We start from the raw sequence: 24,747 nt of genomic DNA on the forward strand, positions 1-24,747 counted from the left end.
AGATCCAACAATATGCTGCTTGCAGAGACTCATCTCATAGGAAGAGATACCCACAGACTAAAGGTGAAAGGATGGGAAAAAGCATACCATGGACTCAACAAAAAAGCAGGGGTTTCCATCCTCACATCAGATAATGTGGACTTCAAGCCAAAGTTAGAAGGGATAAAGAAGGACATTTCATACTGCTTAAGGGAAGCATAAATCAACAAGACATAACAATCATAAATATCTATGCCCCAAACAGTGGCTCATCCATGTACATCAAACAAATCCTTCTCAATTCCTGGAACCAAACAGACCACAACACAATAATACTAGGCAATTTTAAGACACCTCTCTCACCACTGGAGAGACCTTCGAAACAAAAATTGAACAAAGAAACCATAGATCTCAATAACACAATCAATAATTTAGACTTAACGGACATTTATAGAATATACCATCCAACCAAGAGCAAATACACTTTCTTCTCAGCAGCACATGGATTCTTCTCTAAAATAGACCATATATTATGCCACAAAGCTACTGTTAGCAAATACAAGAAGATAGAGATACTACTTTGTATTCTATCAGATCATAATGGATTGAAATTAGAAATAAATGACAGAATAAAATACAGAAACTACTCCAACACCTGAAGATTAAATAATATGCTATTGTACGATGAATGGATAACAGAAGACATCAGGGGGGAAATAAAAAATACTTAGAAGTAAATGACAACAAAGACACAACATATCAAAATATCTGGGAAAATATGAAAGCAGTACTCAGAGGAAGATTTATTTCATGGTACGCATTTAATAAAAGAAGAAAAAATGAACAAATAAATGACTTAACACTACAGCTCAAAGTCCTAGAAAAAAAAAAAACAGAGCAAAACCAAAAGTAGTAGAAGACAGGAAATAGTTAAAATCAGAGCTGAAATCAATGAAATTGAAACAAAAGAAACAATCGAACAAATTGACAAAATAAAAAGTTGGTTCTTTGAAAAAATAAACAAAATTGATAAACCTCAGCCACACTAACAAACAGAAGGAGGGAGAAAACTCAAATTACTAAAATTTGAAATGAACAAGGAAATATCACAACAGACACAATTGAAATACAAAAAATAATTAGAAGGTATTTTGAAAATCTCTACTCCAACAAAACAGCAAATCTTGAAGACATCAACAGGTTTCTAGAGACATACGAATTACCTAAACAGAACCAGGAGGACATACACAATTTAAATAGATCGATTTCAAGTAATGAAATAGAAGTCATCAAAAGCCTACAAAAAAAGAAAAGTCTGGGACCAAATGGATTCTCAGCCCAGTTCTACAAAACCTTTAAAGAACAGCTCATTCCAATACTCCTCAAAGTATTCCATGAAATAAAAATGGAGAGAACCCTTCCAAACTCATTCTATGAAGCCAATATCACCCTGATACCTAAACCAGACAGAGACACATCAAGGAAAGAAAATTTCAGACCAATATCCTTAATGAACATCAACACAAAAATTCTCAACAAAATTTTAGCAAATCGCATACAAAAATATATTAAAAAGATAGTGCACCACGATCAAGTGGGTTTTATCCAAGGAATGCAAGGTTGGTTCAATATCAGGAAATCAATAAATGTAATTCACCATATCAACAGACTTAAAGTCAAGAATCACATGATTATTTTGATAGATGCAGAAAAAGCATTCGATAAAAGACAGCATCCCTTCATGCTCAAAACACTAGAAAAAATAGGGATAGTGGGAACATTCCTTAACATTGTAAAGGCCATCTATGGTAAGCCGATGGCCAATATCATTCTAAATGGTGAAAAACTGAAAGCATTCCCCCTAAAAGCTGGAACAAGGCAGGGAAGCCCTCTTTCACCATTTCTATTCAACATTGACCTTGAAACTCTAGCCAGAGCAATTACACAGACCAAAGAAATTAAAGGGATATGAATTGGTAAAGAAGAACTCAAACTATCCCTATTTGCTGATGACATGATTATATATTTAGAGGAACTGGGAACTTCCACCAGAAACCTTTTAGAACTCATAAATGAATTCAGTAAAGTACCAGGTTATAAGATCAATGCTCACAAATCTAATGCAATTTTATACATGTGATGAATCTTCAGAAAGAGAAGTTAGGAAAACTAACACCATTCACAATAGCCTCAAAAAAAAAAAAAAATAAAATACTTGGGAATCAATCTAACAAAAGAGGTGAAAGACCTCTACACTGAGAACTACAGAACACTAAAGAAAGAAATTAAAAAAAACCTTAGAAGATGGAAAGATCTCCCATGTTGTTGGGTAGGCAGAATTAATATTGTCAAAATAGTCATACTACCAAAAGTACTATACAGATTCAATGCAATTCCAATTAAAATCCCAATGATATACCTCACAGAAATAGAGAAAGCAATCATGAAATTCATCTGGAAGAATAAGAAAACCAGAATAGTGAAAGCAATCCTTAGAAGGAAGAATGAAACAGGGGGTATCGCAATACCAGAACTTCAACTATACTACAAACAATAGTAACAAAAATGGCATGGTATTGATACCAAAAGAGACAGGTAGATCAATGGTACAGAATAGAGGACATGGACACAAACCCAAATAAGTACAGATTTCTCATACTAGACAAAGGTGCCAAAAACATGCAATGGAGAAAACATAGCCTCTTCAACAAATAGTGCTAGGAAAACTGGAAATCCATATGCAGCAGAATGAAACTAAACTCCTATCTCTCACCCTGCACAAAACTCAACTCAAAATGGTCAGGGACCTCAGAATCAGACCAGAGATTATTCATCTTATAGAAAAAAAAGTAGGTCCAAATCTTCAACATGTCAGCTTAGGATCAGACTTCCTTAACAGGACTCCCATAGCACAAGAAATAAAAACAAGAATCAATATCTGGGATATATTCAAACTAAAAATCTTTCTCTCAGCACACAAAACTATCAGTAATGTGAAGAGAGAACTTACAGATTGGGGGAAAATCTTTTCCACTCATACTTCAGATAGAGCACTAATTTCCAGAATATATAAAGAACACAAAAAACTTTACACCAAGAATACAAACAATCCAATCCACGAATGGGCTAAGGAAAGGAACAGACACTTTTCAGAAGAAGATCTACAAGCAATCAACAGATATATAAAAAAAAATGTTCAACATCTCTAGTAATAAGAGAAATGCAAATCAAAACTACACTAAGATTTCATCCCACCCCAATTACAATGGCAATTATCAAGAATACAAGCAACAATAGGTGGTGGCGAGGATGTGGGGAAAAAGGTACACTCATACATCTCTGATGCTTCCAAAGGAAGCCACATGTGGTCAGCAAAACTCTGACTCATTTCTACTAGTGACATGACTGGTAGAGAAAGGCTAAAAGAAGCCAAGAGGCTTTTCACATGTTCCTAAGAGTGATCTCAGAGGGATCTCAGCTGACTCTTTTTTAAAAAATTTTTATATTTTATTTGTTCTAATTAGTTATACATGACAGTAGACTGCATTTTTACATTTTGATAGATCTACATAGAGTGTAATCTCTCATTTTTTATTATACATATGGCAGGATCACATTGGTTATGCAGTCATACATGTTTCACTCTACTATCATTCCTTCCCCGATACCTGTTCCTCTCCCTTCACTCCCCTTTACCTAATATAAAGTAACTATTCTTCCCTATCCCCCACTTATTGTGAATGAGCTTCTGCATATCAGAGAACTTCCATTTGTTAATATAAAGTGTATTTTGCATTGTAAGGAAATGTATAAGGCCAATTTTCCATGTGTATGATTAACAAAACTGTACCTGATTATACTTATGTAACTATTGTATAGTCATGTCTTATTTCCTTTGTCTATCTGGATATCAGTTAACAAAATACAACATTACATCTGAAACATAATCAAAGTGAGAGACTCAGAGAGGTCTTAACTTCCCCTTTGTGGAAAAGGTAGCAGAATGTTTTCATGTTCCACATTGTCAACCTTTGAACAAAACAGGATCCCCTTAGTACCTTCCAAAAACACATTTAAATTCCCATCCCAGTGTTGAGTAACACAAAATTTTATGTGTAACTTACTGATGATAGGCTGCCTTTATCCAGTTATAAAACATTAAATGACATAAAAAAATACTAACCAAATTTGTTATTTCTATGTAAATCTGAAGATTATTGCTACAGAAAATTTTAGTTTGGAGAACACCAACCTGATAAATTTCTCTTTCAAGCATTACATTTTAAAAAGCTTGTGTACTTGAAGAACAAATACATCTAATATACAAAGGAGCCAGTAATGGTTATCATCACAATTACACAGATGTAATTTAATCACATACAAACATTTTGAGATTTATCATCCACAAACCTTCTATAACATATTCTACAACTTGTTTTCATTCTTAGTTTTATCCACTCTTTCATCTTATATTTAGAAGAATATTACTTTACCATACAAAATACTTCTTCATCCAGAAACATTTCTTTTACCTTCTATTTTTCCATACTATATTTCCATATATACAACTTTCTTATATCTCTTTTGTACTCTCAGATCCTTTCTTAAATTCATATTCTGAAACAATCTTATGAATGTTATCTGTAACATTTAATTTACACAACAAATTTCATCTCAGAAGAGGTTCAGATAATCTAACATATACAAAAGTTGTGCCTTAATCTTTTTTCTACAAGGTTGCTTTCAAGGGATTGGAGAACAGGATAATTTTGAGTCTGACCTTTATTCTTCATCATTATCACAATGCCATCAACATTTAAGTTTAAGTAAGTTAAACTTAAAGTGACTCTGGGTACTCTGTCAATTGTACCCAGTCTACTTTTGGGCCTTTACCTTACACTGGGCATATTGATATTTAATGAAGGAGGCCCTTTTCATCCTTTTCTTTAGGCTTTCTTGAAAAATTTCTTTGCAGAGGCTGCCAACAAAACACTGGCTGGTCTTAGGGTTTTTGTTTTTGTTTTTGTTTTTGTTTTTTTCTTTTTTCTGGCTGAAGTTGTTTATCCTGCCACTCTCCCCATGCATTTAGTTTGATAGGATACTGTTATAGCAAGAATTACTCTGCCCCAGTGATGGATATCTCCTCATCAAAAGGGGTGTCCTGTCAGATCTTAACAGAGGAGACTCTTCCTGTACCCAGGTCATAAACTAACAGTTCTGGTACTTACTGCCATGTCCTTTGTGATCAGCAGCCTCCATCTCCCATGGGCAAAAGGGGGCTGAAAGGCAGGGCAGAGACTGGGCTCTCTTTGACCATTTTTCTACAGCCCAGGCAGTTTCCTGGGATTTGTTTCCCAGCCCAGGGCTGATGTCCTTCACTGACAGCAAGATGATCTGCTGCTGCCTGGGGATAGGCTGTGGAACAGTACGGGGAGTGCCAGCACTGGGTTAAAAGGATTTAAATGTTTTTTTACACTTTCTTCTGGTATCCTGCTATCCTTGCACACCAGAAGAACTGCCTTTTTGTACCTTCAGCTTAGTTTATGACTATTCAAACTCCTTATCAAGCAACTGTATAAATGCCTGTAAACACAGAATCTCTTCAATATACTTTACCTCTGACAAACTCCAGCAGCATGATTGCATAGTAATCCTGAAAACCATTCAAAGGCCAGATTGTGCTACAGTAAAACCTCTGTCTCTTAGACAGGCTTATACCTATAGGTGGCCCATTTAGTCAAGATCCTCCTTCCCAAGAGACTACCAATAAGATGGACATAGCATGGTCCGTGTCTTAAAGGGCCAGTAAGAGATACAAAAAACACAGAGACAGACAATAAAGGATCCCAAAAACCATGGCTGACAGACAGGAACCTTTAAAACAGACAGACCTGCACATACAAACTTCTTCCACCTAGTTTTACCTCTGACAGACAAACTCCACCTGCAAGATCGTACAGAAAAGAAACACAGGGACAGACAACCAGAGAGGATCCCCAAAACCATGACCAATAGACCGAAACCTTAAAAAAAAAAAAAAAAAAAAAAAAAAAAAAACAGCCATGACCAACATATAAAATACTAAAATACTTCTGGTAAAGTCTAAAGTCTGCTTTGGGTTCGGTTTCTTAGCCTTAAGTCTTTAAAATTCCAAAGTGAGATTCTTTATAAAATTTCTAATAGAACAAATTTATAAGGAGTTTATATGGTTATTCTGGCTACAAATGTGCAAATGCAGACATACTATGTTTCATTACAATTAATTTTAATATGTTTCACAGATATTGTTATTTAAAAATTGAAGGATTGTGGCTACCCTTCATCCAGAAATTTTATCAGTACTATTTTTTTCTACATCCCCAGACATTTTTGTTTTTTATTTTGAAAATCTCTCACTAAATTACCCAGGCTGGCCTCAGACTTAGAATCCTCCTGCCTCTGCCTCCCAAGTTGCTGGGATTATAGGTATGTGCACTGCATCTACAGATGCTGGTCTCACCTTCCATTCACCCAGACACTTGGCTCCACATCCACCACTGGCCTTCAGATTGGTGAGATTCCCCCTAGGTTGGCTTAAACACTCCTGGATGGACCTGAGACATGACCATTGATCATCCAGCACCCTCAAGGTGGCTGAGGAGTTGGGGGTTCCCCCAGTCACAACTTTTACAGTTACAGCTGGTGCCCTTAGTTGAACTTATCTGATGGGTGGGTCCCTGATATTTATGGTGGAGATTCTCTCTCAGGGTTGAGGCTCCTCTTCACGCTTGCTCTCAAAAAATCCTGATGTCAGGTCCTCAACTCTCTCGGCTTTTGCCTGGCACACACTGATGTTTGGGTGATGACCCCATTACTGTGCTGCCTTCTCGTCTCCAGCCTCAGGACACCTTGAACACTGACTCAGCTGTATCAATCTCCACCATGTGATCTAGGTCTCCCATTCTGGCAGATTCATCCTTGGGACATTTCTTGCCTAAAATCATCAAAACTTATCCTTTAGATAATCAATCCAAAATGGCCATGTAAGAGCACACAACTTCCATGAGTGAGTGGGCAGATGGAAAGGGATTCCTTATCTTCAAGTCTATCCTTTCTTGCACTTCTTTGCTCTTCCTGCAAACCCAAACACCTACTTTTGGCTTCTTCTCCCCCTTTTAATCCCTCTCCTCCTCTGACTTCAACTCACCTAACAAACTACCCCCATACCAGTCCCCTGCAGCAGAGGTTCCTCTGGCCCCTGCTCCTCCATCTCCTTTGCCCATTCTGTTTCTGCTTCCATTCCCCTGCCCAGCCCACCCAGTCCTCCTACCATGAGCTCCCATGCACATATTCTAGCCCCCTTACTGGAGGTGGTTGGTGTGGAGGGAGTAACCCTAATCAGTCCAACAGCCAGTGACACGTAGTAGTAAGGAGTGTGATATAGCAGCCCCATTCCTCAAAAGTAGTGGGAGATAATGTTTCATAAATTTCTGCATCCAATCCTGACCTGATTACCAATAAAGAAAAAGGGTTTAAAAGCCCTAGGCAATTTCCCCTGCCAAGCCTGCTGAAGCCTACATTGGGATGTAGACTGTAGCAAGTTCAGTGAGGGCCAACCTGAGACTGAAGAAAAATAAAGTGTCCATTTTAAACTTCTCCTGGGCTGCAACACAGAACTAATTCTCTCTCTCCTCCCCCCACCCCTTCTCTCTGCCTTTTTCTCACTACCATACTATAATTAATGGCCATTATCATTTTTTCTTCTAGGACTCATTTTGTTTTTCTTAAATGCTATATTTTTTGAGCTCACAATTTTTATCCTACATACCTAGGTTAATGATTTTTTGATCAGTTCTATTTTTATTCAAACTCTAGAGTTATTTCTGAACATCTGTTACATTGCAATGGAGATAAAAGCTACAAGGCCTTTGCTTTTGTGTTATGTGTATATCCTCTTGTCTGATATTGTGTTGTCTGTCTATATATGTACATACAAATATAGCACTCATAAAATTAAAATTTTAAAAATGGATGCAGATACCTTTAATTCATGTGATTTAAAAGGTTCAATTTAAATTGGGTAAACACATGAAAGTAAAATGTCTTTGAAATTGCTTATCTCACAAGTCTCTAGGTGGTCAAATTAATATTTATAAAATGTCTAATATCAATTGTTTTTAGGACTTTTCTTCCATAGGAAAGAGATGGCAGATACTATTCAATACACTTGTCTGATACAAAGTTAACTCCTTAAATTCCATGGAGTAACATAATTAAACATTATTGGTGTTTTCATAGATTGATAAAATTGCTTTGTGTCATCACTAAAAACAAGGTTACTAACAGGTATAATTCTATATACAAAGGGATCCAAAAATTTCAATTATGTTTCAATTAGAGTACTAATTCATCTTATTAAAATGGAGTAATTTATCTAAATTCAGAAAGTAGAAGGGAGAAGAAAATGTTTCTAGGTAGGAAAGTCTTTCTATGATGACACCTGGGATGGGATTCACCATCATTGCCTGCTGGCTCATCCATCATGAGGATCCAAGCCGCCTTGACCATGCCCCCTCCTCCCTGGCAAGAGGATTCTGCCTCTTGCTGTTTCTGACCTCCTCGCCCACCAAATAATTTGTTGACAGCCTTCCATATACTGATGGTGAGTCCTCAGAGTTCTTCTACAGTGACCCTGCATTCTCTTTTTCTCTCTCTCTCTCTCTCTCTCTCTCTCTCTCTCTCTCTCTCTCTCTCTCTGAAAACTCCAGCATATGGTCAGGGTCTCCCTCATCTTCAGTCGCAGACCTGTCAGAGATGGTGACAACTCTCACTGATGGTCTGCTCCTACATGGGAAATCAGAGAAGATGTGGAGATACCCCTTCCTCTCCTGTTTCCCATCTCTGGGCTCCTGAGAACTCTTAGCCATGGACTCTGCCCAATCTAAAATTCTCTGTGACCCCCATTCCCTTGGCTGTCTCCTCAGAAAAATTTATTCTCTCCATGTGACTCCAGATCTCAAATCTCACAGGCTTATTTTCTACTGCAACACAGTCTGACCCCAATATAAGTTAGATAATGACTCCTCTTGGCCAGAGAATGGGATTTATACAACTTCTGTCACCACAGCAGCAAGCAGGTATAGATTCCCTGTGTTCTCTTCTCTTCACTCTCACCCCTCTTTGTGACAATAAGGATAGTATAGGGGATTTATTTATCACATAATGTTCTATAATAGGACCTGTTAGAGCCTGATTTGTTTAAAGGTTAATATCCTGAAACATGAAAGTATTTTGCCACTTTGCCACATAAAAGGAAAGCTAAAAGCTCTCTCAGTCATTCCTTGATTTATGTTTTGGATGTAATGTCATTGTGTTAACTAACATTCACATAGACTCAGGAAACATTCTATGTAAACTTCTTAAAATGACATTTAAGAAAAAGGCAAAGATCAACTTCAGAACTAGAACACTTTACCTAAGATTTGTAAAGAGCCCTGCCTTACCTGAGATAAGACTCTGCCTTCCACCCTGCTGCATGTCAGAATGGCTCCAAAATAAGCCAGACTTCAGCTTATTTAAAGTTATATTCGAAGACCTTTTTTTTTTTGTTATAAAATTACCATGATCTCAAACAGGGGATATAATGTATACTTCGGTCAAAATTCAAGATAGCTATTACACAAACTAAATGTTTTATTGTTGTTAACTCCATTTTGTATTTTCCTTGTAAACTCTAATAACTGTTGCTTGATTAATATTTTGGAGAAGTATTGCTTCAAGAACAAACTACCTAAATTAATTTGAGACAATAAACCATCATCTATAGGACAGACAATATAGACCCCATTTAAATAAAAGTGGGTAAGTAACTGTAAAGTCATAAAAATTAAAGTTAAATCCCAGTACTCTTACTTTATGACAGGTGAGACTAGCTTTCTGGATGTTTAAGATCAAGATTAACACAAAAGGGCCAAGAAAATAAGTATTTGGCTCTTGCCCTCTGAATCAGCCTGAACCCAGGGAATGGGAGAGCATCTCTAAGGAGCTTTGCAACTCTGGGACACATGATTAAGATTAAGGAGACCACTTGAGAATGAAAACCAGTCAGTGCACCTGCTGCAAAGAGAAGGGTCATTGAAAAAGGGAGACATTCAAACATGTCACTGCATGCTAAATACTACAATATAGTACAAATATACTATATATAAATATACAAATATACCCTAGGAAGCCAAAAAACTCATAACTAGTTTTACTGTGATACTGGCTTTACTACCATGACCTAGAATTTGCCTTATAATATCTCCAAGGTAAGTCTATAATCAGAAGACTAAACCCTATCTTGCAAACAAACCAGTCTTACTGTGATTACCTACAGTAAAATGGGGGTGATAATAGAGGGAAAAAATTATGTCTAAAAAAATAGTACACACAATATTAGAATGTAGCCCTCTTCATTATTTTTGTTTTTATGATTTATCCATAGGATGATTACATTCTGAATCCTACTAGTTTTCTCTAATATCTGGCTACAACTCTCCAACCATAAACAAAAACTCATTGGCTCCTGGAGCTCTGTACACTGAAGCTTCACAGCTTGATGTAAATTTCAACTGACAAATCCTACATTTGATGTATGGGACACATAGAGTTCACCAAAATATCTCTGAAACCACAACTGGGGACATTCAAACTGGAAATCAGGAGAAATTGCTGACTTCATGCTGTGGGCAGCTTTTCCTGAGACTACCAGGATAAGACTCCCTATCATAATAATCCTCTTTTCCCCCCTTTCAGTTGATCAGACAATGCTGAAGTTTAGAATTTCACAATCAGCAGCTTCTATGTGTAACCTGAAGTAGTAATGGATGTGTCAAACACAAATCCTTACAAGTCCTAAGAGATCCTTTAGTCCATCTAGTGGTTAACTTTAGAATTTCTACCTACTGTCTAGGCCAGTAAGAATCTGAACAGAAACTGACAAGTCTTTATTGCACATAGACAAATAATACTGGGTATTGTACAGATTCAGCTGATTAACAGACTACTTGGCTAAAATGAGTGGAATCCTCAACTGACTCTTTGATTTTAGCTGGTCTGGATCATGGGAACCCTGGCTAAGAAGCATGCTCCAAATCTTGTATTAGCCTCCTGATAGCAGTAATAGTCTCCCTGGTGCTTGTATCCACATGGTGAAGATACAATGAATGATGTGCTCAGACTGGAAGCCCCAAATGATGGTAACTGAGATTAGTACTAATATTCTAAGTTTAACAAGCTAATTGTTAAATAAAAATTATAGGAGGCTAGTGTTTTGCATTAAGCTCCTGGACTAGCTCCAGAAGCCCTGGATAACAATCAAAATGGAGTCACGGCACACTAAAGTTCCATATCACCAAGATGATGAATCCAAACTCAAAAACTGCAAAGGCAAAAAAGGATTTGGGGTTCTTAGTGTTACCAAAAGCTCAGTCCTTGTCCTCAATGCCAATCCAATAATGAGGACACAGTTTGGAGAAAAAAAGGAAGTTTTATTACTTTGCTAACAAAGGAGAAACACAGGGAACTCCTGTCCCACAGGATGTGATTCTGCCTATCTAAAGGAATAGGGGATTTTTAAAGAGGTGATTCAAAGGTCACATTCCACGTGTTCTCTGTTGGAGTAATTCACTTGTTTAGTTGGGAGTAATCATTTCTGAGATCTTCTGGTGCCATCTCCAAAATCTGAATTACTTTGTTCCTGTGGTATGTGTGTGTCCAGATAGATAACTCTACCTAGGATGGGGAAGAAAGGTAATACTATTTCCCAAGAGTAGGGAGGGAGAGAGATTACAGAGGAGAAGGGAGAAAGGAAGAGAAAGAAATGTGTCCTTTAAAAATAATTACCCAGAACTTTTGTGTCATTTTCAATGGTCAAAATGGCTGCCTTGCTCCATTCCCAAGAGAAAATGTTTCACCAAAGATTAAAACCTTCATTTTATCTAAAACAAAGTCTCAGGAGCACAGAAGCAAGGACTACATTCAAAGCGTAAAGTAGACCACTGTTACATTAGAAATTGTTATTTGAGAGATAATTTGAAAGCTCCAAATCAGTGTTTCAAGGAAGGCAAGAAACGTGGGAACTTCTAGGCACACTAAAGTTCCATATCACCAAGATAATGAATCCAAACTCTTTGAATGTTGAGAAGATGATGAATCCAAACTTTTGAATGTTGAGAAGGAACATGGGCCAGAGAGAAGACAAAGAATTATAAAAAGGACAGAAATGCCCATAAAACAAAAGTTCTATAATCTCTTGACATGCATATTGACCCTCTGGGGCACAGTGTAATTGCCCAGTCATTTAAGTCATTCCAGATGTCCGAGGTCAAAGGGTAGAAAGGACCAAAGTTCACATTCCAGGTGGCAGCTGGAATACTGCTCAAGTCCTACTTCCATCAGTACTGCTTCCTACCACTCCATTTTGAGAAGTTCTTTCACTTTTGTTTCCATTGCAATTTTCCTTTTCACAGAACCTGTTAATCAGACCCTCTAAGAAATAAGAATTAGGCAGACACATCTCCTAAAAAGGCCAGTTTCAGTTGGCATGATGATAAAGTTCCCTCTGCCTTAATCCTTAGGCAAAAACAAGTAACCTAATTAACCTGATAACCAATCAGTTATTTTTCTACTGCTCTTTCTGTGCCGTAAAAGTAACTTTGAAATGACCAATCTGCTTAAGTTGCTTGTTCCTGTTTTCTTCAGCTTTTTTCTGTATTACTAAACTCTCCTCAGATCATTGGAACACTTACTTTATTTTATGGAATAAAGTGTTGCCTGATTCTAGAGTAGAAAACAAAACCAAATAGGATCCATAATTAGCCAGGCATAGTGGCACAGACCTGTAATTCTAGCAACTTGGGAAACTAAGGCAGGACAATCCTAAGCTCAAGGCCAAACTTCTGAAACTTAGCAAGACCTTTTCTAAAAATAAAAAATAAGGGTTGGGGATGTAGTTCAGTAGTAAGGTGTCCCTAGGTACAATTCCTAGTATCAAAAAAAAATTGTTATATTTTTGTTCCTTGACAATATTCTAATTTTTTCATTAAAAACAAAGTGATAAAGGGAAGAAAAATAAAAGAAGCTAATATGTGGTGACCATGATTAAAATATATGTGCACTAGCCAGCAGTAATAAAAATCAGTCATTTTGAGATATGAGAAATACCATCTTAGTGTTAATAAACACTGATGGAGAAGAACTATTAGTTGGGGAAGAAAAACAGTGAATTCCATGTCTTCTATAAGTTGAAAGGCATTTTAAAGAAATTTATTTCTGCTATGGTTTCTTTATATTTAAGAAATTAACATCCTTTCAGGAACCAACTGTTCTATCATTACCTACTTCAAAGTCACAAAGACATTTTATTTTCATTTTTGCTCCGTGTGTGTGTCTGTGTTGCAGGGGATGGAACGATGGGTCTTGAAAGTGCTAGCCAAGAGCTCTACCACTAAACTACATCCCCAGCCCCCAAAACATTTTGGTTTTGATAATAATGTAAATATTTGTTTCACCTTGTAATTACTTGCTGCTATTACAGAAATACAGATGCTTTCTAAAAATACTATCATTATTCCTAAATTCACTTGTTAGTTCCACTTATCTAACCATAGATCCCGCCTTAGAATTTTTTCATGTACGGAATCATATCTTGAGTAAATAAAGTTTTACATTTTCTTTTTTTTTTTTTTTTTTAACTTTTATATCAACAGCAATGCGCTCGCACTCTCTCACAGAGCTAGAGGCAAGACAAATTATTCTGTTCCCACAAATCACACACCCCTTCCCCTTCAATACAGTGGAAATTCGCCCCTCCAATTCACTAGCCACCTGCCACACACCCACCCGAGAAGGAGCAGCGAGCCATACACACTAGGACCTAGGTTACCCGGCCAGTCCTACAAGATCCTGAGCACTTATGAAACCGCGCCCCTCCACTCGCCCAGGGAGGAGTGGCGGACGGAGACGAAGTGCCATCCCTAACCTGGGGCTATTGGCCCCGCCGCGCCCCCGGTGCCCTCCAAGACACATCTGGAGCCTCGTCCACTTGGCTAAGAACACGCAAACTCTCGACCTGAGTCCCACCAGCGCTTCGCGCCCCACAACCCCCTTCTCGCCGAGCGCAGGGCCAGTCTTTTCCCCACTCCTTTCAGAACAGACGAACGCCCTGACAGAACGGCAGGAGTCCCGCTCACCGTAGCGCACGACGTGAACAATGACGCTAAAATCAGCTGCCTAAATAACATTGAGCACCGCCCACCATTCTGCACAAAGACTCTTCAAGTCCGGAGTGGTCCAAGACTACGGAACCCAGAGTCCTCGGCGGTGCTTCGCCTCCCAGGACTACCCTGCCAGAGCCCTCCGCGAGTGCTCTCCGCCTCCGTACCCAGAATCTTACTTTAGCCCTCCACTCAGACTACACTACCCAGAAACCTCGGCGCCACCTCTGTGAGTGCGGCTGCGCGCCCGAGATTCATTGGTGCCAGGGCGTCCTTTCCCAGAAAGCGGTTCCTCTATTTTGGTGTGTTCTGTATAGAGGCTGGGAATATTTGTTAGTTCTGTGATAGACAGAAGTTAAGATTTCCATAGTGCCTTTTGACTTTGGTCAATTTTTTGTTTTGTATTTTGGTACAGATGAAACCCAGAGCCACTCTACTACTGAGCTAAGTCCCCAGTCCTTTTTATTTTTTGAGATAGGGTCTCTAAATGCTGAAGTTCACCTTGAGGCAAGCACTTTACCAACTGAACTATACCCCCAGCCCAAGTTCACCTTGAATTCCTGCCTCAGCCTTCCTAGTCGCTGGGTTTACAGGAATGAGCCACCCTGCTCGGCTGCTTTTTTTTTTTTTTTTTTTTTTTTTTTTTTTTTTTTTTTTTTTCTTCTTTTCCCTATCTAGAACTTTTAATTTTTATGTAGTTTAATATGAATTTTTTGTCTATTTTTAACTAAGTGAGCGTTTTGAGTAATAGTTGGTAAATTTTACTCTCAATATTTCTAGGTTTTGTGGTTTCTTTTTTCACACTTAAATCCTTCAGTGGTTTTATTCTGTCTAGGCATATAGTGTAAGTATAGATACGATTTTAACTTCCAAATTTCTATTAATTGTATAAATTGATTTATTTTAAGAACAGCCTTTTACCCCTTTATTTAAGGTTTGGGTCAATTTATTTGGGTCAATTTCTAGGTTTTTTTTTTTTTTTCTATTGGTTTTTCTGTCTAAGCAAGCATCAACACCACACTTAAAATAAAGAGGATTTCAAATATGCAAGTATCTTTTAGGACTAACCAGGCCATATTGACACTATTTTCAGGGTTTTACTAGCTATACTTGCTGTCGTGTTATTCTATATGAACTTCATAATTAACCTGTCAGATTCCATTAGTATTTTTGTTGGAATCCTATCTAAATTATAACATGGAAATTGACATTTCAAGTAACATTGATACTTTCTACACAAAAACTGGCCTCTGATTCAGTATAATTTTGAGTATGTTAGGAGTAAAGAACAACAGTATCCTTGGAAGGGTTTGAAATACTCTATAAAGAGTGAGGTTGTAATCACACAATATAAAATTCATGAGGAAAAAAAATCTAATGTGATCACCTAGATGTTCCCAGTTATTTGGGATTATATAGAAAATCTGCAGGTTCTGACTGGTATTTTGTAAACTCCATCCATTGTGGTTTGGATCTGAAATGTTCCCAGAATCTCATTTATTGAGGGTTTGGTCCTAAATGCAGGAGTGTTCAGAGGTATTAGACGTGATTAGATCATGGGGCTCTGACCTCATCAATAAATTAATAAATTAATTTCATTCTGAAATGGATGGGTCAGGTGTGGGGGATGGACTTTGTTTAAAAAAACAGACCATCTCTGTCCCTGCTTCCCTGGATGCCATAATATGAGCATCTTCACTTCACAACAGGATCCTAGCCATGATGTTCAACCACACCACAGGCCCAGAAACAGTGGAGTCAAATGACCTTTCCTCCTTTTGTTTTTCTCAAGTATTTTGTCACTGCAATGAAAAGCTAAGTATTGTATCATCTGTGCCTAGAACAAGAAATATAGAGAAGTTCAGTAAATAGATATTGTGTTAGTCTGCTTTCCATCACTGTGATCAAAATACATGACAAAGAAAACTAAGAGACCAGGCATGGTGGTGCACACTTGTTAATCCCAGCAACTCAGGAGGCTAAAACAGAAGCATTGCAAGTTTGAAGCCAGCTTTAGCCACTTTGCAAGACCTTAAGCAATTTAGCAAGACCCTGTCCCAACATTAAAAAAATTTTAAAAGAACTATGGATGTAGGTCAGTGGTAAAGTGCCCATGAATTCAATTCCTAATGCCAAAAACAGAAAACAAAATAAAAGAACAACTTTTGGGGGAGGGAAAGTTTATTTTAGTTCATGGTTTGAGAGACTTAGTGTATGGTGGGCTAACTCCATTTTTCTGGGCCCAAGATGAGGCAGAACATCATGGAAGAAGGGCATGGTGGAGGGAAGCTACTCAGGACATGGCAGCAGGGAAGTAGAGAGAAAGGGGGAAGGGGCTACAGGGAAGATGAACCCTTCCAGAGCAGAACCCCAGTGATCCACTTCCTCCAGCCATGCTCTAATTGCCTCCAGTTGGACCAGTCAGTCCATTCAAACTATGGTGGACCAATTAGGTTACAACTCTCATAATCCAATCATACTACCTTTGAATATTTCTGCATTAACAGGAGTTTTGGGGACACCTCGAATTCAAATCCTAACATGTTGAATACTTTATAGCTTATTCTTCAGAGGGCAGGCTGTAATTGAAATCACTGAAGGAAAAAATTGTACCAGAAGCAAGTTAGGATTTTCTACCCCCATCTCACACTGAATTCTGAGCAAAAGACACAGCCAAAGTACTAAGGATATGGCAAAGAGCTTATCTGATTTGTAGGTTGACATAAATAGAAGCATTTTATAGACAGTGGTCCTCCCTCAGCAAAGGTTTCAATTTCCACCATTTCAGTTACTTAAAGTGAACTGCAGCCTGAAAATATTAAATAGAAAATTCTAGAAATAATTCATAAGTTTTAAATGGCATGCTCTTCTGAGTAATGTGATAAAATATCACACCATCCTGCCTGGGATATGAAGTATTCCTCTGTCCAGCACACCAAAATGTGTGTGCTACCCTCCCATCCAGTCACTTAGTAGCTGTCTCCATTATCAAATAATCTGTTGCAGTATTGCAGGGCTTGTGTTCAAATAACACATTTTATTTACTAATGGTACCAAATCATAAAAGTAGTGATGCTGGCCATACAGATATGACACAGAGAAGCCATAAAATGTTTCCTTCAAGTGAAAAGTTGGATGTACTCTATTTAACAAAGTGAAAAATGATATACAGAAGTTGGTTTGGGAAAAAAACATGGGATATAAACGTGGTTCACTAATGTCCAGTTTCTAGCATCCACTGAGGGTCTTGGAACAAATCCCCAGGATAAGGCAAGATTATAGTACTACTGGAATTGAATAAAAGTACAATCCATTTATGTCTTAGGCAGCTAGGGGCCATTGCATTAATTTGGCACTTTCCTCACCTGAGCACCAGTTCTTAACACACATCATCTCCTCTGGAAATCCCTCCCTGATCACCCACTGCAGTTTGTCCCCCATCTCCAAACTATCCTCCATCCCAATGACATCTGTCTTATTCAAAACACTTGTCAAGTGTGGATTTATGTTTTTCATTGAAATTGATCTTTTTTCCCTGTGGAAAAGTAATCTCCACAAAGTCCAGGATGGGTGCAAAGGCTGGAGAAGGGCCTCTCCGGTATGCCCACAATTCCTGATTGACTGGGTCACTGACTGCACTTCCTAAAGTATTTCCAAATCTCCCTCCAGAGTGGAGCCACAGCTAACAGCATCTCAGAACACACTTCAAGGGCAGGCCAGGCCAGTATGGGGTATGGCCCAGTTATAAGACCCTATTATAAAACCCTGATGACAGTGTTTCCAGGCAGCCTTCTAGAGGAACACTGGTTTATTGGCTAGCGAGGCTTTAGGTTGCTGTAGTCTTGTGTGTTGTATGATCAGCCAATCGATTTCCTAAAAATTTTTCTAAGAATACCTCTGGAATAGATACCAGCTAAACTGGCCATGGATGTCTATAGAACAAACATGGTATCCAAAGCACCTATGATTTTTTCATATTCCCTGTGGTGGTAGGAATCAGTCTAAGCTGATCTTTACTGGGTGTCTTAAAATGAGATAAGGGAGACTAATATACTACTAGAATAGGATAAAAGTATAGTCCAGTAATGTCTTGGACAATTTGGGGGAGTCTCAGAAAAGGTGCTCCAACTCGGCTACAGCTTTGCATAGGGCTCAGTTGTACATGGCTAATGGACAGCCCTAACTCCACCCCCCAGTTTTTCTCATTTTCACACAAGCAGCTGAGATATTCCTTTCCGTTATGGTTTGGATCTTAAATGTCCCTTTATGGTCCATGTGCTAAAAGCTTGATCACCAGCTTAAAGTGCAATTGAGAGGTGGTAGAACATTTAGGAGGAGAGGACTAGAGGAAGGAAGGAAGGTCATTGGGGGAATGCCCTTGAAGGGCATATAGGAACCCTGGCACCTGCCTTTTTCTTTCCTGCCACCATGAGATGAACAACTTTGCTCCATCACATGCTGCTCTCGGCCATGATGCCCTGCCTCATCACAGGGCTAAAATCAACAAAGCCAACTGAGCATGTACTGAAATCTCTGAAACCATGAGCCAAAATGAACCATTCTTTTTTTTAAGTTAATTTTCTCAGGTATTTTGCTAACACTGCTATAGAAGCCATGGAAGGCATCCGGTGCTGGCTGGTGGATTGTGTGGAGAATTGGTCAGGGGAGGTGCTCTGCAAATGTGTTTCTAAGCCCCTCTCCCAAGTTCATGACAAACCTAAATGGGCCATGGTATGCAGGAGCACCTGGAAGGTACCCAGTGGTCAGGAAGGCCTTATAGTCTGCAATTGTCTGGTGCTAGGTATGATGGCCTGAGGAGGGTGCCATTGGCCTAGATCACTCTTTCATTGAGTTGGTAAGACTCCCAGTGAAGAAAGTAGAGCTGGCTGTGGAGCAAGGCTGAGGATGATGCCTTAGATCCCGCTGCAGTCTGGAATACCACTTGTGATCAGAAGTGCCTTAAAATGTTTCTTAGACCTTCTTACCCACACTGGGGGGGACTAGGCCAGGCTGCCCAGGAATTTCCAAGTAGGTCCCTTAAGCCTCGACACAGTGCCCTGGCCCTGCCTGTGGCATGCAACTTTTATGACTGTTTACAAGGTCCCCTCTGGAGAGAGGTAGTAAAGGTCTAGGAAGTCAGAAAGTTGGGTGGCATGCCTGAAATGGCCATGATCCTGAAGGGGTTCCCACTATTGAGAGGTCTCACAATGGGTATATAAATCTCCTTCCAGAGACTAGAAGGAGAGGTCCCAGGAAGGACCTGGACTGGCCTGGTCCCCTGTAGGACCCAGATTTTGAATGTTCCTCCCAAAAATATTTCACTCAAGAGTTGGTGAGTGGGTCTTGCTGAGAAAGAGAACACCTCATGGAAAGAACTCATGCAAAAACTAAATGATCATTATTGACTTCAGTAGTTTATTGGAAAGTGAGTCAATTCTTCTCAAACTATGTGGAAGGGAACACTGGTATCTGTTTTATATGTGATTTGTAAAATTGTAAGTGACCTGTTTACGGAAAATTTAATTAAACAAGGTGAAAATGTTTACCGCTAGATCTCCTAGAGCCTTTAATAGGATAAATTCACTGTGAATTCCAAGAAAGAAGGGTCAATTTTTCCAATTGCATTCATATCCAATGAGGAAGACCTGTGTGACGAAAGAAAAGAGCCAGGGCCCTGTGTGGTGGTGCACACCTACAATCCCAGTGACTCAAGAGACTGAGGCAGAAGTATGGTAAGTTCAAGGCCAACCTGGAACAATCTGCCTCTTTGGTCTAAACTTTCCCTCTATTGACAGAGGGTGGTTCTCAGATCCACCAGAGAGCTTTCTGAACATGGCATCACAAGCAGGACACTGGGCACCTCCTCCTGCTCCACTGTACAGTGATTATGCCTGCAGCCTTCAATTAGATGACAGATCATGGGGAGTCAAGGGTACACAGTACTCCCAACTATAAGCAGGGTATTCTGGATTACAGGAGAAGCCTACCTGCAGCTGCCACATCTAGGAAATTTCCTTTAAAGTTGTTTTTTTGGTTTTGGTTTTGGTACTGGAGATTGAACCCAAGGGTGCCTAACCAATAAGCCACATTTCCAGCCCTTTTTTTAAATTTATTTTTAATTTTGAGACAGGGTCTTGCTAAATTGCTTAGGGCTTCACCAACTTACTGAGGCTGGCTTTGAACTTGCCATTCTCCTGCCTCAGCCTCCTAAGTCACTGGGATTACAGGTATGCATCATGGTGTCTGGCTTTAAAGTTGTTTTCCAGTTAACTTCTTCTTAAGATTTTCTTGGAAGTGCCTGGAAAAGAGAGAGAGAGAGAGAGAGAGAGAGAGAGAGAGAGAGAGAGAGAGAGAGAGAGAGAAGCATCATACAGCTTCAAACTAGTAAGAACCATTCCACCAAACAGAACACATCAGAGAGTAGGCTATACATAAGATAAAATTGACCTCATTTTAATGCTAAAATCTTCAACCAAGGAGGGGCCAAAGCCTCACTTCCATAACATCAAACTATAACATGTTGTTAAAGTGCACCTGAGCAAATGTACCCTCCCACATGCAACTGTGTATGTAATCATGATTCTACCCCTTTGAATAAGCATTTTCTGTCCAGATGAATTTACCCACCTTACCTAAATTCAGGGAGTCATGGTTTTGGAACTGATTTTTTCATGATCTCCTTATTTGCTGTAAATAAACTTTATTTTGTGTAACAGGCATTCTTGTTGTTTGATTCTCACCAAGAGGCAAACTCAAGGAGTCTGGTAACAAACTGTTGTTAAGCCTGTGGTAACAAACGTTCCTTTATGGGATGGAAGCTTCTGGTCATGCCTGGTCATGTGGATTAAAGTGCTGTGTCTTGTAAGAGAAACAGCCCGGGTCTTAGAAGGAGAAATCTTAGGCCCCATTGGAGTTTGAGAATCTGTGACCTTTCAAGAATTCTTTTTCTGCCCATGGACCCAAAAGCTAAACTAATTTGTCCAAAACTTGTCATTCCCTAAGGACACTGGAAGTCATGTTACTGGAGGCTGTTCTTCAGAAAAAACTTGCAGAGAACTGTGGATAATGCCATGTTTTCCCAAATCCATTTAGGAGAACCAAGAAAATACAATCCTGTTGCAGGCCAGGGATGTAGGTAAGGCTTTCATATACTGAAAACAAACCTGGGTAGGTATGAATAGGAAAGTCAAGTAGCTTTATTGCCTGAGCCACAGATTTACCTGTCCCTCAGACCTGGTGGCCAATCAGCCTCCCTAGGTAATACCAGGAATGGAGTATAAAGGTGGCCCCATGTTGCAACACATCTCTAAAGGTAATGCAGGATATTTAATCCAGGGGGCAGTTCTCTATTTGCCACCCTGATCTACATACATCCCCAGCCCTTTTAATTGTTTTATTTTGGTTCTTGCTAAGTTGCCAGAGTTGGTCTCTAATTTGCAATCTTTCTGCCTCAGCCTCCCAAGTAACTGAAATTTCAGAAGTACATCACTGAGTCAGGCTCAAATGTTTATTTTCTATGCACATGCATTTAGTGAAAAATATGCATGGCACATTAAACTTATGATGAATGTGACATATGCTTTTATATGCACTTCTGTTGTGGATGTGGTGGGAGTAAGGGAGCAGGTACAGACCAAAAAGTAGCTTCTTCTCTCTACTGATCATTGGGAGGAAATATGGCATATTTCTTATCAAATTCTTTCAGAATATGATAAACAAAATTTTAAGATAACTACCAATGGCCTCCTCCCTTATATAATCATATGTAGTAAAAGGTCTAAGTCAGCAGCCCACGTTGTACAAACCTAGCAATTCCCAGCATGGGCCTATCTTCAGGACTTGTTTCTGGGACATTCTTCCCTATCAGAATGTTTTTGTATGCCTGAGACCCTGGATTATGCTGTATCAGTTTGTCTTCTAGGGACCCAGAGGCAAAGTAAGGACAGAGTGAGCTATAGATTTATTTGGCCCACGAAATCCAGGTCCCTCCTGATAAAATTCCTGACACCAAGACATGAGGAAGCTCCCTTGTTTGGCAATGCTTTCAAAAAATGGTGTCACACATTGCTGCTGGGAGAATAAGGCATGTCTCCATGCAACCCCTCTGGAAGGGGTTAACCCTTGTTTCTCCTGATTTCACACTATGTGCTATTCGTTCTCTTTGCTTATTTTAATTTTTGTCCTTTCATTATCCTGTGGTTTGGATATTGAAAGGCCCCAAAGGCCTGTGTTAAAAGCTTAGTGCCCAGCCTGTGGCATTATTGGAAGGTGGTAGAACCTTGTAGGGCCTAGTGGAAAGGAGCTAAGTCACTGGAAGCATGCCTTTGAAGGGCATATTGGGACTTTAGTCCCTTCCTGTCTCTCTCTGATTCCCAGCTGCCATGAGGTAGTAGCTTCCTCTACCATGTGTTCCCACCATGATGTGCTGCCTTACCACAGTAAGGCAGACACAGTGGTTCCAAATGACCTCAGAAAGAAATCTCTAAAATAGGGCTGGGATTGTAGCTCAGTGGCAGAGTGCTTGCCTAGCATGTGTGAGGCACTGGGTTTGATCCTCAGTACCACATAAAAATATAAATAAATAAAGGTACTGTGTCCATCTACAACTAAAAATATTTTTAAAAAAAGAAATCTCTGAAATAGCAAAATAAACCCTTCCTCCTTTAATTATCTTAGGTATTTTGTCACAGAGATGGAAGGCTAACACATGCTGTAACAAACTGATCACGTGTATAACAAGTTTTGCAGTTTCTCTAAGTCCTAGAGAACATTGAGCCTGGGGTGGTCTTAGGGAATCCTGGCACACTGGCACCAGAAGTGGGATTGCTAAAAGAACCCTGACTCATCACAGGGTGGTGCCCTGTGAACAGGTCTCAGTTGGCTAGAGTCCAGATGTTTGTGGGACTCTCTGTTTATTTAAAACAAAAGACTCATAGCTCCTATTTGTACTTAAGCTCTAGCTCGTCTTCTGCACAAGTGAATATTTACATTTATGTCCTGTTAAGCATTCTGTAAAACAATAAAACAGACATGTAGGTAGGAAAGGTTTTCTGATTACAGGTGGCAGTTGCAAGGTGGATTGACAGCATCCTGTCTGGAAAATTGCCACATTATCACCAACATAGAAAAGTTCTGTCAAAAGAAGATAAAAACAAAGCAGCATGAACAGTAAGAGCCATAGCAGTTAGCCTTTGGTAAAAAGGAGATAGGTCTCCCACCAGGGCCATTTCTTGTACAACCAGGTGATCCGCCTTTAAGTGTCCTCCAAGTGTTTTTGAGTCCTACTCCATAGGTTGGAAATAGTGTAGGCCCTAAGAAAGTGTTCAGAAGAGTATGGACCAAGACATGAGCAACTCGTACTGGGGTCCCTAAGTGCCCCGTGTTTGTTCTGCTGCCTCCCAGTCCCGCACAGTCTTGGTCTCGCCCCCTCCAAGAATGCCACCCCAAACATCCACGATGTAGCAGAACTCTCTAGACTGTCTGTCTCAGCCCCGTGGGTGGCTGTGCCGGCCTCCTGGCACTCTTCTACCGCCAGCGGTGAGCCTGCATATGCGGTGCCCTGCTGCCCTCTGAGCGCTCCGCTGTCCTTCCTCCCCTATCCTTGGGATCCAGCTATACTGGGGTCACAGGTAACGATAACCACCAATGAATTCTAGATAACGATAATAATGGCAAGAGTGATGAACAACAACAATTACACTACCTAACAATATATCATTACAAATCTCAGGAGCACTCACAGCCTACCTTTTAACCTTGAAATTCTTTCCGCACCTGGTCGACCCTCCAAGACAGTAGAAAAGTGTCCGCCAGGTGGCGCCCGGTGACCGGCGTGACGACCCAAGAGGGCTTGCAGGTCCCTGCCCGCCCGGACGCCCGGCCTTGTCCTGTCCTCTTTGGGTGTCATTTCTCCGCCGGGTCGGCAGAGAGCATCTGGCGCCTCCCCAAGGTGTCTGGCTCGGAATTCCCCATAGGTGTGGCTGGATATCGCCCCACCGCGGCAGCAGAAGGGGATCTTGGAAAAGTTTTCCCTGAAGTCCACCTGCAAGGATGGCTGCCAAGAAGGAAACAGACTCCCCCAGAGTCTCCTGGCAGGTCTGGGGCCCATTTGGAGCGCTGGTGGAAAGACATGGAAATTTTCCCGTGGATACTGGCACCTCCCAGAGCAGCTGGAGCAGTTCCCAGCCCCTGTGGAAAACTCTTTAGGGTCTTCGAAGGTAATAGCTGGGAAATGGCAATCATGAAAGAACTCATAGAAAACATGAATGAATCATTGTTATTCCATCATTTCATAGTGGAGCAGGTTTTTCTAGAGCATAAAAACTCAGAAGCCAACAAAGAAATGATTCATGAACTTGACGACATACAGTTCAAACAAAATCCACAAACTAAGCCAAAAAACACCAAATGACTAGGAAACTTTGTGCAGATACTAGTCTGATAAGAATATGACTTGATACACAAGAGTCAAGGCATGAGAGCTACCTAAGTGTCCACTTAGGAAGAATGGAAAAAGAAAATGTGGTATATA

Source organism: Sciurus vulgaris (genome assembly GCF_902686455.1).
Source record: "Sciurus vulgaris genome assembly, chromosome: 3".
NCBI lineage: Eukaryota > Metazoa > Chordata > Mammalia > Rodentia > Sciuridae > Sciurus > Sciurus vulgaris.